The following is a 15,075-nucleotide window of genomic DNA, read 5'->3' on the forward strand; positions in this document are numbered from 1 at the left end:
TTTCATGTAAGCTTCTCTTATATTTGGTGTAACTCCACCCCAACAAAAATCCAAAAAAACTAGTTTTATTTATGTGTATATTTTTTCACTATTGTGATTTTTCCCTTCCTACATCTATTTTGTTTTTTTTTCTAAAAAATTAGAACACCAAAAATATTTATCTTTTTATGGTAGCCTCATAATGCGAGAGATTTCTTTTGACCCCTTTATATTTTTTCCACTTATATTATTTATATTTGACATGTATATATTTTTTAGACCCCTCAATATTTGATTTTCTTAGTTGTACTATTCACTTATATCATGATCTCAATAATATCTTCAATTATAGACCTACCAAATAAGGTCAAGGGTAGGTGGCATGCATACATGCACTATGGAGGGCTCACTCTTGGAGGTATTCAAAAGAATCATCCAAAGAAGGACCCCACAAGGACCTTGTGCAGTGGAAAAAAGCGGTCGGTTTTGCTGAATTTTTAAAGTTCACTTGCTCTCCGAATTTGAAAAGGTGATACAAACAAAAGTTGTAGCTCATGGGCTGAACTTTTGCCTCAAAGTTTTTCATATGTTTTTGAGATACGAGCTGTGAGCTATGATTTTATTAGTGGACCCCAGTTTTCCCCTGTTATGCAGCCACACTCTCTCTTCCACTTTACCATTTTCCTCTTTCACACACACTTCTCCACTCATCATCCCCACCTCTCTCACCACTCCTCTCTGCACCCTACTCACCTTCTCCTCAACCTTGAAGAATAAGAGAAACCATGGTGAACTCATACCTCCCACACACAATTCCATTCCAAAATTGACCACCTAGTCTCATTTTTCCTCCTCCAATTTACCCATATCTATCAAAAAAACCACAAAATTCAGTCTCTTCTCTTAAAAGACAGCATCATGGTGGTTGATTACTCAGCTTCAATTACCTTGTCTCTCAAGGAAGGTCAAGAGTGGAGAAAAAATGTACCGTCAAAGCTAGTGGACCGTCAACAAGCGTCAAAATTGGCCCTACTCAAGACACTTGGAGCATCAACCTTGTAAGAAATCCACCTTTTCTTACCTCTTAAGGGTTTTTCTTCCTTATTTGTATCCTACATGGATACTCCCATTGTAAATATCCAATTCCATTTGTAAATTAATACTAACTCTACTAACACTAACCCACTATGAAAAGTCCTATCACCTCCATTTCTCTCCTCTCTCTTTCCCCACCAACTTCTTGATAATTCCAAGCAAAAGAAATTAGATAAATTGCTGAAAATCTAACCCAACCATGGTTAGAGGAGTAACCCTAGCCTTCAAAATTGCTATAAAAGGAGGGTGTAGCTAGCACAAAAGGGGGGAGCCATAAGCAAGAGCACTATGCTATAGCTTGAGAAGCCAAGCTCAACCTCTCTAGAAGGAGCTCTTGAGTGGAAGCTCATTGTCTTATGCATGTGCATGTGTTGTAATAGGGGATTAGCAAGGGAACTCTATGCCATTGTAAGAGAGAGAGTGATCATTCAATTGAGAGTAGGAAATCTATCATTTCTCCTACTAGTGTAAGCCCAACATTTGCTGAATCAAGGAGGGTGGATTTGGACTAAGCTTGGATACTTTGTCTCCCTTCCAACGTGAAGTAATGGACAACAATGATGCGTAAGTGTCTTGGTGTTTTTTGTTAAGTTCTTGATAGCTTGTCTCTGGTGTTGTCATCAATCTAGCCATAAGTCCCACATACTGTAAGAGGGCGACAGGGTGGAGAGGACTCCCCTGGCCTTAAGACAGTGATTGGGGTGGCTTTTCTTGTGATGTGTTGTGGTGAAATTTACGCAAGCTATGTTGAAAAAATACTAATCTCACTTTGATTTTTCATGACAGATTTGTAAGAAGGTATTAATGTAACAAGCACCCCCTCCCCCTTTCTCTCTCTTTCTTAAATATATAGTTGTGTTTGCTTGATCATTGCCGATATGTTTCAAAGCAGCCCGAGCACTCTCTCTCTCTCTCTCTCTCTTTCTCTCTCGTGTTTTAGTGTGTGAGAGTGTTCCATTGGTGTTAGGGTGAGTGTAAATTCCTTGCTTGTTTGTGGGTTGCTCTAACGATTCTCCTCTTTTGCGTCCTAGTTCGCTCTTAAACTAGGTGGTGCCCCTTATGTAGTTGGGATTTGGCTGTGGGTTTGTTGTTTTGGTTCGTGTTGTGTTGTGTCCCAGCCCCATTGAGCAGCACGGGAGCCTTGAAGGGTGTCTAGAGGTTGCTCTTCTTGTTGCCCGCCCCGGACCGCCTCACTATCAAGGGCAAGGTATGAAGATGAGTCATAAATAATTGACGAGGGAGATGATGTAGGCACAAAGTTCTATTCTACCTCTCATGTAAACGGTAACAATGTCTGCATGACTAATCTACTTGAATCATTCTTGAAAGAGCTTTATGAAGGTGATGGGATTCTTATTGGAAGCTACTTGAGTACTCTAACAAAATAGGATGATTGGTCTGAACAAGAATTCAAGAGGATACGTAGGAAAGCATATGGGTATTTTTTGAGGGATGGTTACTTGTAGAAGCATCCTAAACAAAAGGGTGCTACACCACAATGGGTTATATGTAAAAAAGAGACTCAAGTAAAGCTCATGCAAGAGTTTCATGAGAGTCTATGGGCTGGACACAGGGGTGTGTGGGCAACCTTCTCCAAGTTGAAAGAAAAATATTGGTGGAAGGGTATGTATAAAGATGTATCTCAATTTGTAGAGTCATGTGTAACTTGTCAAATGTATTCAAATGTCCGACATCGTGATGGATTGCACCCTACATATCCACTAGCCATGCACTATAAATGGGTTTTGGATCTAGTCACAATGCCTTTAGGACTCTGGCAGATGAGATACTTGGTTCTTGCACAAGAAGACCTAACTAATCAGGTTGAAGGAAGAGCATTAAGAGCTAAAACCACAAAAGCTGTGTGCAAATTCCTTCTTGAAGAGGTGATTTTCTGTTATGGTTGTGTGGGAAAAATCACTGCAGATAGAGGTGAACTGGATGTCGAAGAAGCAAGGGAGTTCTTTTCTAGATTAGGAATCAAACTTTCTCTTACTATAGCTTACAACCCTGAAGGCAATGGAAAGAGTGAAAGAGGGCATCCTCCTATCATCAAAGCTTTGGCCAAGGCTTGTGAAGGAAGAGTTGGTGAGTGGCCAAAACTGTTACCATATGCTTTATGGGCTGATCGTACAACACATAGCTCAGTAATTGGCTACATGCTTGCAGAGCTAATGTATGGTCAAAAGCTAGTGATGCCGATCGAAGATACAATTCCCACATGGAATGTACTACCTTGGCAAGAGGGGCTTAGCAGGGAAGATCTCCTTGCACTGCGTATAAGGAAACTAGAGAGAAGACCTGGAGACATTCAAGCTGCAAAATAATGACTCAAAAATGCAAGGTTGAAAAACAAGGACTAGTTTGATAAGCGACATCGACTCAGGAGCAAAGCAATTGACAAAGGTGACTGGGTTTTAGTGTATGATAGTAGCCTTGATAACCAACACACACAGTCATGCGTAAGTTCTCAAAAAGATGGTTTGGACCGTATGTTGTAAAGCATGTGCATGAAAATTCTACTTACAGTTTGTCTGAACTAGATAATAAAAAAGTAAAGATTCCCATTGCAGAAAAAAGGATCAAAATGTTTAAGAGAAGAGGAGACAATGATCTAGAAGATGTTGATGAGGAAGAAGAGCAAAACACAAGTGAAGATCAAAGTGAACATGAAGCTCTGGAATCATCTAGTGAAGAAGAAAGCAAGGAAGATGTACAAGAGGTCTGATCTTACAAAGAGACAATGTGGCACATACCGGAGGATGTGCAGGTTTAGAGGGGGTGGATGTCGTGTTGTAGCACGTATATAGTGGGAACGGGCATTAAAAGATTTATCTTGTGACTTTTTGACGCATAAGTATACTTCATATAATACTCATATGCATAAATAAAATCTTTCTACCATACCTTAGTATTACCTTTGAAGTAATATAAATGTACATTACTATTAGAAAGTAGTGCAAGAGAAGAATCAATGATTGTGCCTCTTTTTGTCTGGGGGAAAAGCATTTGTATATTTCTTCTAATATCTCAGCTCTACCCTACCATATATAAATTATTTTCTTCTTTTCACATTTATTTAATAATATAACCCTTCAATAATGCATACCTTCTTGGATACATACAAGAGGGAAGGGCCTACTAGAAGACTTTATGAAAAGGAAGATCCAAAGATTCTTGGACCATCCCAATTTGAAAATCCCAACCTGAGGGCATGGAGAAAAGTCCAAAATCAAGTCAAGCTCTTTTAGTAGGCCAATTTTGCTTTTTGAAGCATGTCAATCGGAGTTACAGGGAAACCAATGAAAAACCCTCTCACAACTACACTGCAAGAAGAGATGGTAAACATGTGAATCAAGTGAAAAGAGGTAATATTGGTCTTTTTCCATAAAATAAGATATTTGGAGGATAAAAGACACAAGCATGTGAATGTGACACCTCAAAGATGCCTTGAAGGACAAGACACACAAGTTGGGACCCCCTGCTGGAGGCACACAGAAGATGCCTAGGTGGGGCCCACATACATCATGCACCCACATGGATCCTCAACGACCAAAAATGCTGAATTTCATGATATTTTGAGTTCTAATATTTCCCATTTTAAGAAATATCCAAAGAACATTTGATTTGGGCTAACTCTTTAGCCTAATCAAGTGATTATGTAAAACATGGCTCCCTCACCTATAAAAAGGGCAACCTTCTCTTCATTGGGGGCAAGTTATGAGTGAGTGAGAATAGCTCAATTCCATATTGACACACTCATCTTAGTGCCACACTTTCTCTTGAAGAAAGGATGAAGTCTTTGCCTCATATTCTCTCTCCATTAAGGTGGTGGCGATTGCTCTCATGTATTCAAGCAACAACCTTGTCAATGTAATGAGTACAACCTTCTTGCGGGAAACAATTATGAGCACAAGGTACTTCTCTCCCCGCAGTATCCTTATTGCCTAAGGGCAACAATAGGGCTTGGGAGAGAAACATTGTGCAGGGCATTGATGTATGTCCTGGTTCTAAGGATGTAGGCGATGTTGAGGATGTTGCAGGTCTTGATGCAAGGATTGCAGCTGTTAGAGTTGTTTTGCCTACGGCAGAACAAGCTCGTTGAGATGTTAAGGATGCGCAGGCTCATGCATTGATTGCGTTGTATGTGAAGCGCACCATTGTTCCTCACATTCATTCAGCAAAATCTGCAAAACAGGCTTGGGATATTTTAGCAGGTCTTTATGCAAGCCGCAATGAGGCTAAAATTGCTGTGTTGCGTAAAGAGATGGAGTTGAAGATTATGCATGAGGAAGATGATATGGACACTTTCCTTGCTAGTGGCAAGGATATCAATGAGCAGCTTATTTCTGCAAGTGAAGTCATTTCAGACAGTTCCCTTGTGCAGACTGTTCTTGATGCCTTACTAGATTCCTACCAGACTTTTGCTAGTACTTGGAGACTGATGACCCAAGGAAATCCTGAAGTTGTCAAGTTCGATGCATTATGCACATTGCTGTTGTAAGAGTCACTTTCTAGAAAAAACAGGACTAGGCAGCGTGCAATTGAATAGGCTTTTATTGCTTCTCAAAGAAAGGGTGGTAACAGTAATGCAGCCACTTCTTATGGTTCTACTGCGAGTGGCAAAAATTCTGTTCCTAATGCTTCTGCTGGCAATACTTCGTCCGGAAATTCTGGTGATAAGGGCAAAAAGAAGATGCGTTGCCATTATTGTAAAGCCAATGATCACTTGATCAAGTCGTGTCCTAAGTTGAAGGCCAAAGAGGCTAAGAAGAAAGAGGGTGGTTCCACTGCAAATGCTGGTTCCACTACAAATGCAGCCATTGTTGAGTCTTCTGTGAAAGGAGACTGTAATGCTGATGTTGATGCAGAATGGGCGTTTAGCGCAGAGTGCACTTACAATCCTATTGTCCATGATGCATGCTTGTCAGTTGCTGCAGATTCACATGTGTGGTATTTCGACAGTGGTTCTACAAATCACATTACCTCACATCGTGAATTGTTTACCTCTCTCGAGTCTGTCCCTCATGGGAATTCTGTCACTTGTGCCAACAACGACTCTTATCCAGTTCAGGGAGTTGGAAAGATTGTGCTTACTGCTGCTAATGGCAGTTCTTTCACACTTGTTGATGCACTTTATGTACCTGGGATCAAGAAGAATCTCTTGTCTGTATCCGCACTTGCTAGACTTGGACTTGTAGTCAAATTTGTGGATGACAGATGTATAGTTCATGATCTCAGTTTCGGTGATGAAATTGTTGCATCTGAGCTTTTGTGCCGTGGGCTGTATATGCTCACTTTGTATGACAAGTGCGGAAAAAACTTTGCAAATGCTGTTGCAGATTCAAGCGCTATTTCAGATGCAAAACTTTGGCATGCACGTTTTGGTCATTTGAATTTTGCCAGTTTGCTACGTTGGCAGAAATATGATATGGTTGCTTCTTTGCCACCTCTTGAAGCACCATTCAAACATGTCTGTGAAGGCTGTATTTTGGGTAAGATGCAGCATTCTAAATTTCCAAAGGATGGTTCGGTTAAGGCCACATGCAGGTTGCAGCTTGTGCATAGTGATGTTTGTGGGCCCATGCAAACTCCGTCCTGGGGCAATTACCTGTACTTCGTGACTTTCATTGATGATTACTCTAGGCATGCATGGGTATTTCCGCTTAAAGCGAAGTCCGAAGTTTTTATGTGCTTCAAACAATTTCTGGCTATGGCTGAAAATGTCTCGAAATGTACTATGGGCACCCTCCGTTCCGATCGAGGGGGGGAGTATATGTCTCATGAATTTAATGCATTTCTGGCTAGTCGTGGGATAAAACACAAATGTACAATTCCTTATACACCTTAGCAAAATGGTGTTGCTGAGAGGAAAAACAGGTCACTGACGGAAATGGCACGATGTATGGTCAAAAGTCAAGCTTTACTGCATTCTTTTTGGCTTGAGACCATCATGTGTGCCACTTATGTACTTAACAAGTGTCCTACGAAAGCTTTGCAATCTATTACTCCATATGAAGCATGGCATGATAGAAAACCTTCTATTGAGCACATGCGTGTTTTTGGATGTTAGGCATATGCTTTGGTGCCACAAGTGCAGTGCAAAAAATTGGATGATGAGGCTGTCAAATGTATTTTTGTTGGTTATAGTACTGAAAGCAAAGGTTACAGGTTGTATCATCCGCAAACAAAACGTATTCTGGTTTCTCGGGATGTAGTGTTTGTGGAAGATTCTGTTCAGCCCTTGCTGTCATGTACTAGAGACAATAATGTAAGCTCACAGGACATTTATGACACTTTGTTGCCTCTTTTCAGTGGTGGAAATACGAATGTAAGTTCCAATGAGGCAAATGTACAGCCTATGGGGGTTTCTGAAAATGTTTTAGATCAGCCTATTACTGATGCAGATGTACATGATGTACTTGATGAGGAAAGGGCTAAAAATGAGCAGGCTAGAGGTATGCCACAATGGCTGGTGCACACTTTGCATGACAGTAAATTGGATGCACCTTTGTCTAGTCGTACTCGTTCAGGATCTCGCCATGCATCTTATGCATCAGATTGTTATGCTTTGCCTGTGTCTAGCTTACATGATGTTGAGGAGCCTCTGTCTTTTGATGAAGCACAAAATTCAGAAAATTGGATGGCTACCATGCAATCAGAATATGATGCACTTATAGAAAATGACACATGGACTTTATGTGATTTGCCTCCTGGCAAAAAGGCCATTGGTACGAAGTGGCTTTACAAGTTGAAATGCAAACCGGATGGTGAGATCTATCGCCATAAGGCTCGACTTGTTGCAAAGGGTTATGCACAACAAAAAGGCATAGATTATGAAGGGACTTTTGCTCCCACTTGTCGCATGACTACTGTACATTTTCTATATGCATTGGTAGCTCATTTTGGTTGGGATGTACATCAATCAAAAATTGTTCCTGCTTTCTTGAATGGTGACATATTTGAGGAAGTTTATGTAACGTAGCCTCGCGGTTTTTTCATAAAAGGACAAGAGGACAACATGTGCAAATGTAACAAGGCTTTGTATGGGTTGAAGCAATCTCCTCATGCTTGGTATATATGAGAAATCTGACACTCATTTGGTCAAACAAGGCTTTCGTAACATTCCAACAGAAAGCACATTGTCTGTAAAGCGTGAGGGTGATGTATTTCTCATGGTGGTTCTTTATGTTGATGATGTGCTGATCACTGGACCAAATGAGAGACATATTGATGAATTTAAGGCTGATTTGAATGCTACTTTCAAGATGAAAAATTTGGGGCTGTTGCATCATTATTTGGGTATACAGTTTAAGCAGTGTGATGGTGGTATTTCCTTGTGTCACAAAAGTTACATAGAGACATTGCTATGTAAGTTTGGACTTGAGGATTGCAAACCTATTGCCACTCCCATGGAAACAGGTTTGAAGTTGAGTCTACATGATGCTGGCGATCCTGCTGATGTCACTCTTTACCAAACTGTTGTTGGCTGCCTCATTTATGTATGCAACACAAGGCCAGATATTCAGTTTGCAGTCTCACAGGTCAGCAGATTTATGCATAGCCCAGGGTCTAAGCATTGGCAGGCTGTCAAGAGGATTTTCCGCTACCTTAGTGGCACTTTACATCTTGGATTGTTTTATCCCAAGGGGGGATCATTGCCGCCAGACTTACATGCTTTTTCGGACTCAGGTTGGGTTGGTTGTTTTGACATGCGAGTGTCCACAAGTGGTTTTTGTTTCATGCTTGGCAGTTCATGTATATCATGGTTGAGCAAGAAGAAACCTACTGTGGCCACTTGGAGTTGTGAGGCTGAGTACAGGGCAGTCTTCACAGCTACAGTTGAGTGTGTATGGCTCAGACACCTTATGGCTGATTTGGGTGTTGGACAGGACACTGCCAACACTATCTACACTGACAGTAAGAGCGCATTGGATGTTGCGAGGAACCGAGTTTTTCATGCTCGCACAAAGCACATTGAGGTGCATTACCACTATGTCAGGGAGAGGATCTCAGCAGGAGAGATCAGCTTGGCTTATGTGCCAACACAGGACAACCTTGCAGATCTTTTCACAAAGGCATTGTCTTGTGAGAAGCTTGAAGCTTTCCGCTAAGCTTTGGGCTTACTCCCCTTTGTGGACTGATCCTGTCCTCAGGGCATGACACTTCCCTTTACTCATGTGCCAGCTCTCGTTCACCGCATCACTCCAGGGGGGATTTGTTACCATATACATGTGGTAGTGATGTGTGTGAACACACTAGGACTGCCGGGGCATTTTTTCCCTCTTTAGGAGGTTTTTCCCCCTGTGCATTGTATATACGCCACTCTAGGGCTATCTATCTTTCCATTGCACACTAAGTAACACACTCTCTATTGTGTGCCTTGAGCTTCCTTCATCTTCTCCAAGCTGTGTGTGTTTCTCTGCAACCCTAATTCCAACAAAACATGTGAGGGTGGACCTGATCCGATATCTGTATTGGTAACAAGGCATAGCTGATGGCTTTTGTCATGTGCCTCGTATAACTTTTGATTTCCTGGTTGGTCTCTTGAAGGTCAGTGTGGGCCAATTGCTTGTACAAGCTTTGGGAAATGATATTTCCTTGGGCTCTTGAGTCTACTAGTGCCGTGGTTGTGACCTGATTGTTTTCAACCTGTACCTGGATCACTGGGTCCACTCTTTCTTCATCTAGTTCTTTGATTGATACTTGGTTGATCCATAAAATTCCATCTGGTAACCTTTGTTGGCAAAGAAGCTTTCGTTTGTTGGCAATTATTTCCTGTGCCTCGTCTTTTGCTTGCTGCATCACTTTGGTCTTCTCTTTGGTCTTCCTTTTCTCAAAGTGGATCTTCTAAAGCATATCTTGGGTTAGTGGCATGTGATATTTCTTGAGCCTGCAACCACTAATCCAGCTAGGCATCTCCTCTCCCTCTAATGTCGCAAGTTTAAAGGCACCACTTGGTGATAGATGTTTAAACACAAAGGGTCCCATCCCTCGCTTTTTCAATTTCTTTGTGTGCTTTTTAAGGGTGTAAACTAGCACGTAATCATCTGTCTTGAACTCCTTGGACCGCACATGTTTATCAAAGAATTCTTTTTGTCTCCTTTTGCTAGCATAAATGGAGGCTACCAATTTAAGGCAAAGCTCGCCCAACTTTTATAGGTCATCTATTCTAGAAGACAACTCGTGCCCTGTCCACTCAAGGTCCTTATCTACTCTTAGGGTTGGGATTAGAAATTCTATGGGCAATATCGCGTTAAGTCCGAACACCATGTTGTAGGGTGTCGTGCCACTAAGGATGTTTTGTAAGCCACTCTCTATGCCCATAATGCTGCTTGTAGTTTCTGGTCCGAATCCGTCCTTGATTTCATGAAGATGTTGGTTAGAACCGTGCACAATGCTTTGTTCATGGCCTTGGCTTGCCCGTTTGCTTGAGGGTGATAAGGGGCTGATTTCCTATGAATGACCATGAATTCTCCTAGGAGGCATTCAATGACCTCATTGATGAAGTACGTTCCTCTGTCATTAATGATTTCAATAATAGGTAGGCCATACCTAACAAAGACATTCTCGTATAGAAATTGTTCCATGGTTCTAGCGTCAGCTTTTTCCGTATCCTTCGCTTCTACCCATTTAGTGAGATAAATTGTGGCAACAATGATATATTGGGCATGCGTACGATACACTGGGGGTGCAATAGGTCCTATAAAATCAATTCCCCACTTGGAAAAAACGTGTGTGCCCATCATTGGCCGTAAAGGCATCTCATCTCTTTTTAGTGGTACCTTCGTCCTTTGGCAGTCATCGCAGTGATTCACATACTGCTCAACATCCATGTATAATGTTGGCCACCGAATTCCTGTGGTCAAGAAAATTTTGGCCATCTTGTCACCTGAGAAATAGCCTCCTGACACACCTCTGTGTGCGTGCTCTAGAATCGGTAAATACTCGTTTTTCGTTGCACATAACCTGCACTGGTCATCTTTACCTTGCTTATAGAGCTGACCTTCAATTAAAGTGTAGTCTTTGGCTTCTAGGTCTATAGACCTCTATCTAGCCTTGGAAATATTCTCTGGCAGTGTACGTGTGGTGAGGTAATCCACCCTATATTGGCTCCATTGGGGAGCTATGTTTACTTGGAATAGTGTGGCGTGTTCTACTGGCGGTCTCGCTTGACATATGGCGCACTTCCTCACGTACTCATTTACTTCATTGCGCATGCAAGGCCAATACACTCCAAGTCTTTGCAACCATTGGTAGGTCTTTTCTTTAGAGCAATGAAATCTTAAGTCCTGCTCATGAGCTTCTTGAAGATACATGTTGTACTCCTCAGGTTTTATGCACAAGCGTAAAATCCTGTCTAAACCATGTTGATATAAGCGTCCGGCAATGATCTCAAAGTCCCTGGATTGCTCAATATTATGTTTCTTGTAGTTTGTTCTATCAAAAACAGATCTATAACTTAAAAGAATTACGATCTTTTGTGACCATTTAGGGAACATTGTATGCGACGGGCATGTCATCGTCAACCCCTATAGGTGCTTCTCTGTTGGTTATTCTTGAAAGTTGGTCGGCCCGTAGATGGGTTTTTCCTTTCTTTACCATGACTGTGAAGTCAAATTCTAGCAGTACTATAAATCATCTTACTATGCGTCCCGTACTGCATGGACTGTTTACTAAGTAGAGCAGGGCTTGGTGATCTGTGAAGAACACAAACTTGTTGGCCACAAGATAATGCCTGAATTTCTTCACTACATATATCATGCCTAATCCCTTTCTTTCCGTGGTGGTGTAGTTCTTCTCGGAACATTCAACTGCCGTCTTGCAAAATAGATTGGAAAGTCCATAGTCCCTTCACCTAGCTGTGCCAAAACACACCATATAGCATATGTTGAAGCATCTGTGTGAACATGGAAAATTTTATTCCAATCTAGTGTCTTTGAAACCAGTGCTAAGATCATTGCTTCTTTGAGTTTTTCGAAGGAATTTTCACATTCATTAGTCCATACAAATACTACGATCAACCTATAAAGAGGTTGTGCAATAATTGTGTACAAGTAGATGAAACTCATGTAATATCCACAGTGTCCCATAAAGGACTGGACCTCCTTCATGTTTGTTGGCCTTGGTAGTTCAATAATGACCTTGATCTTGTTGATATCAGTCGATACGCCATTCTCCGACACTATGTGCCTTAGGATTCTACCTTGTCTAACCATGAAAACGCATTTTTTCGGGTTCCGGCAGATCCTATAAGTCATGCACTTCTCAAAAACCTTTCGTAGGTTCTCTGTGTTCCGTTCTCAAAAGAAAATAGACACAAAGATTATCCATGTAGATCTCCAAGAATATTCGCAGATATTCTTTGAGCACGTGGGCGTTTGTAAGGCCAAATGGCATTATCCTAAAAGCGTATATGCCAAACTCTGATGGCAAATGCCATTTTGTGTTGATCTTCTTGCACGATAGCAAGTTGATAATAGCCCAAGAACTCATCCAGAAAGGAATAAGCTTTTTTGCTTGCTAACCTCTTTAGAAGATGTTCCGTGATTGGTAAGGGATAGTTGTCTCTTATTGTAGCTTCTTTTACCGTTTTGAGATTGATGCATACTCACAATGTACCATTCTTTTTGGGCACTATCACGATGGGTGACACCTAGTCCGTATGCTCTATCTTGTAGATAAATCTAGCTTCTTTAATCCTATCTATTTCTTCCTTGATGCGCTTGGCAAACGTATCATTATAGGTATAAGGATGTTGTCTGCTCGGCTTCGTGTTTGGCTTCAAGGGGATTATTTGCTAGCAGACACTAGGGTCCACTCCCTTAAGATATTGGTAAGACCACGCAAAGACATCCTTATATTCCTTGAGAAGACTGATTGGAAGCTCTTCTTCTTCGGGGGTCAAATCTGTTGCTATGTAGACCGGCTTCGGATCCTCTCCTAGTTCCGCTGGGTCTATCTTTTTCGCGTCCTCTGCCCCGTCATGAGACTTCTCTTGTGTCTTTTCTCTCATGGGTTGTGCTATTACAAGTTTTCTATCTTGTATGGTGAACTTCTTGAAGTGTGAGGGCACATTGATGTTATCCTTTTCATCCTCCTCACTCTCCATCTCCGTTGTCCACACTTCGCTCAAGGTTTTCTTAAGCTCCTTGTACTTTTTCCTCCTTTCAACCTTGGTCCATGGGGGGTCTCCTATTCTGATTACCTCAGGTTGGTTAGATTTCTTGCTCCCATTTTGCAACCTACTTGTTTCTTTTGCTTGTTTTCGTTGTTTCCTTGTGGTTTCCCGCATTGGCGCATCCTTATGCCCTGGGAATCTATCTGTTATCTTGTCTTTAGCACAATCAGTTGTGTTGACCAACATTAAGAACTGTGTCTTGCGCTGAATTTTAGGCATGGGGTTTGGTCTCGGCTGATTGGTTGTTATTTTTCTCTTATAGTGACGTTGGCGTCTAGGTTTTGATTTGGAATATTGTAAAACCTGACATCCACTACGGTTTCTTCCAAGTCACTCAGGCCTTCTGAGAACTCATCATCCGCCTCTTCTTTCGGGTCTTGCTACTCTAAGGAGTCGTAGAATTTGTCCTCCACCTCCTTTTTCTTCTCGTTTTCTTTTTCGTTGCCCTCTTGGCTGATTTCTAGAGTGGTTTCGTCTGAATCCAATACCGCATTTACCATGTAATATGGTACCAAGTCGTAGCCTTTTTCATCACAGAATTTTGTTGCTGGCTTGGCTTTGATGGCACACACGTCTACGTATGTGTCTGGAAGTTGCAGCTTCATTCTTGTAGCCCTTAGTGCAGGTTTGCCCCACTTCTTCCACACTTCCTTGGTGGCTATGGAACTCCTACTCCACTATCTAGGACTTCCATTGTCGTTACACCTTCACATTCTACCGGAAGTGTGGTGTTTCCCTCTTTGCCTTGGTAATAATCACCTACCTTGTTTAGGGGTACCGGCTCCATGTTTGCTTATGGCTTTTTGAGTTCTTGGATTCCTTCCTTGATTTTCACTGCTGCTGGATCTATCACTCCAAACTTTTCCAGGCATTCACCTACGTTTGACCACATACTTGGCCAAATTTTCAACAATTTTGACAATGTGATGGTGCAAGTCACCGATGTTAACAAGATATCTACTAGCCCCTTTGAATCTATGTCTTTGGGTGCTAGATGTTTGTGAGAGGGAACAACTTTGACCTCATACTCACCCATGTAGGATGCTAAAGTCCTCAACGGATGCGGTCGCCTCTCTATGGATACCTTTGAACCTTTATCTCCATAATACGATTGCAACTATTACATTTATTTGTGATCTTGCCTTGAATTCTTCTATGGGAGCAGAAGGTAATGTTTTGCTACCATCCTTGGCGTCTCTAACTGCTCTCCATAACTCCTCTGGCCATTGATCTTCGACTATCAGATTGTACGGAGGAAAATCCCTAAACGATTTCTCGGTGGTATTAGGAACAATCCTGAGATCCTGGCTCCTTTCTTGGTTCCACTTCCATGCTCTCTTGCCTACGTTTCTCTAGATCTTTTCTCTCTTCTACTGTAGGCTCTTCTGTCCTTACTATCTTTGGTGCTCGTGGCGGTGATGGGATGACTATTTCTTCTCTAGGTGGTACAATTAGAGGTTCTAGCAGGGCTTGGGCTGTCTGTACCATCTTCTAACACATTTCTAGCCTCTTCTTATCCAATTTTGCATATGGATATGTCATCCATATATGTGCCTGTGTTTGATCTTTCTTGAGCCTAGCTTCGTAAGCTTGTAGGAGGGCATCCATCTATTTGTGTACTTTCTCTACAAGAATTGATCCTCCCGTGCTTGCGCCTTTTGGCGCTTCTACCACTACTAGTTCTTGGAGGGGTAGGAAGGATTTCTTCCACCCTTGGTGAGTTTTCTGCCTCTTGCTTCTTGAGCTTTTCCTTCGTTTTCTCAAGTTCTTCCGCTAGAGATTTTTGTTCGCGCTCCCTCCTAGCTTTCATCCTATTCTTC

This window comes from Adiantum capillus-veneris, chromosome 8 (assembly GCF_014529385.1).
Source record: "Adiantum capillus-veneris isolate H3 chromosome 8, ASM1452938v2, whole genome shotgun sequence".
Lineage (NCBI taxonomy): Eukaryota > Viridiplantae > Streptophyta > Polypodiopsida > Polypodiales > Pteridaceae > Adiantum > Adiantum capillus-veneris.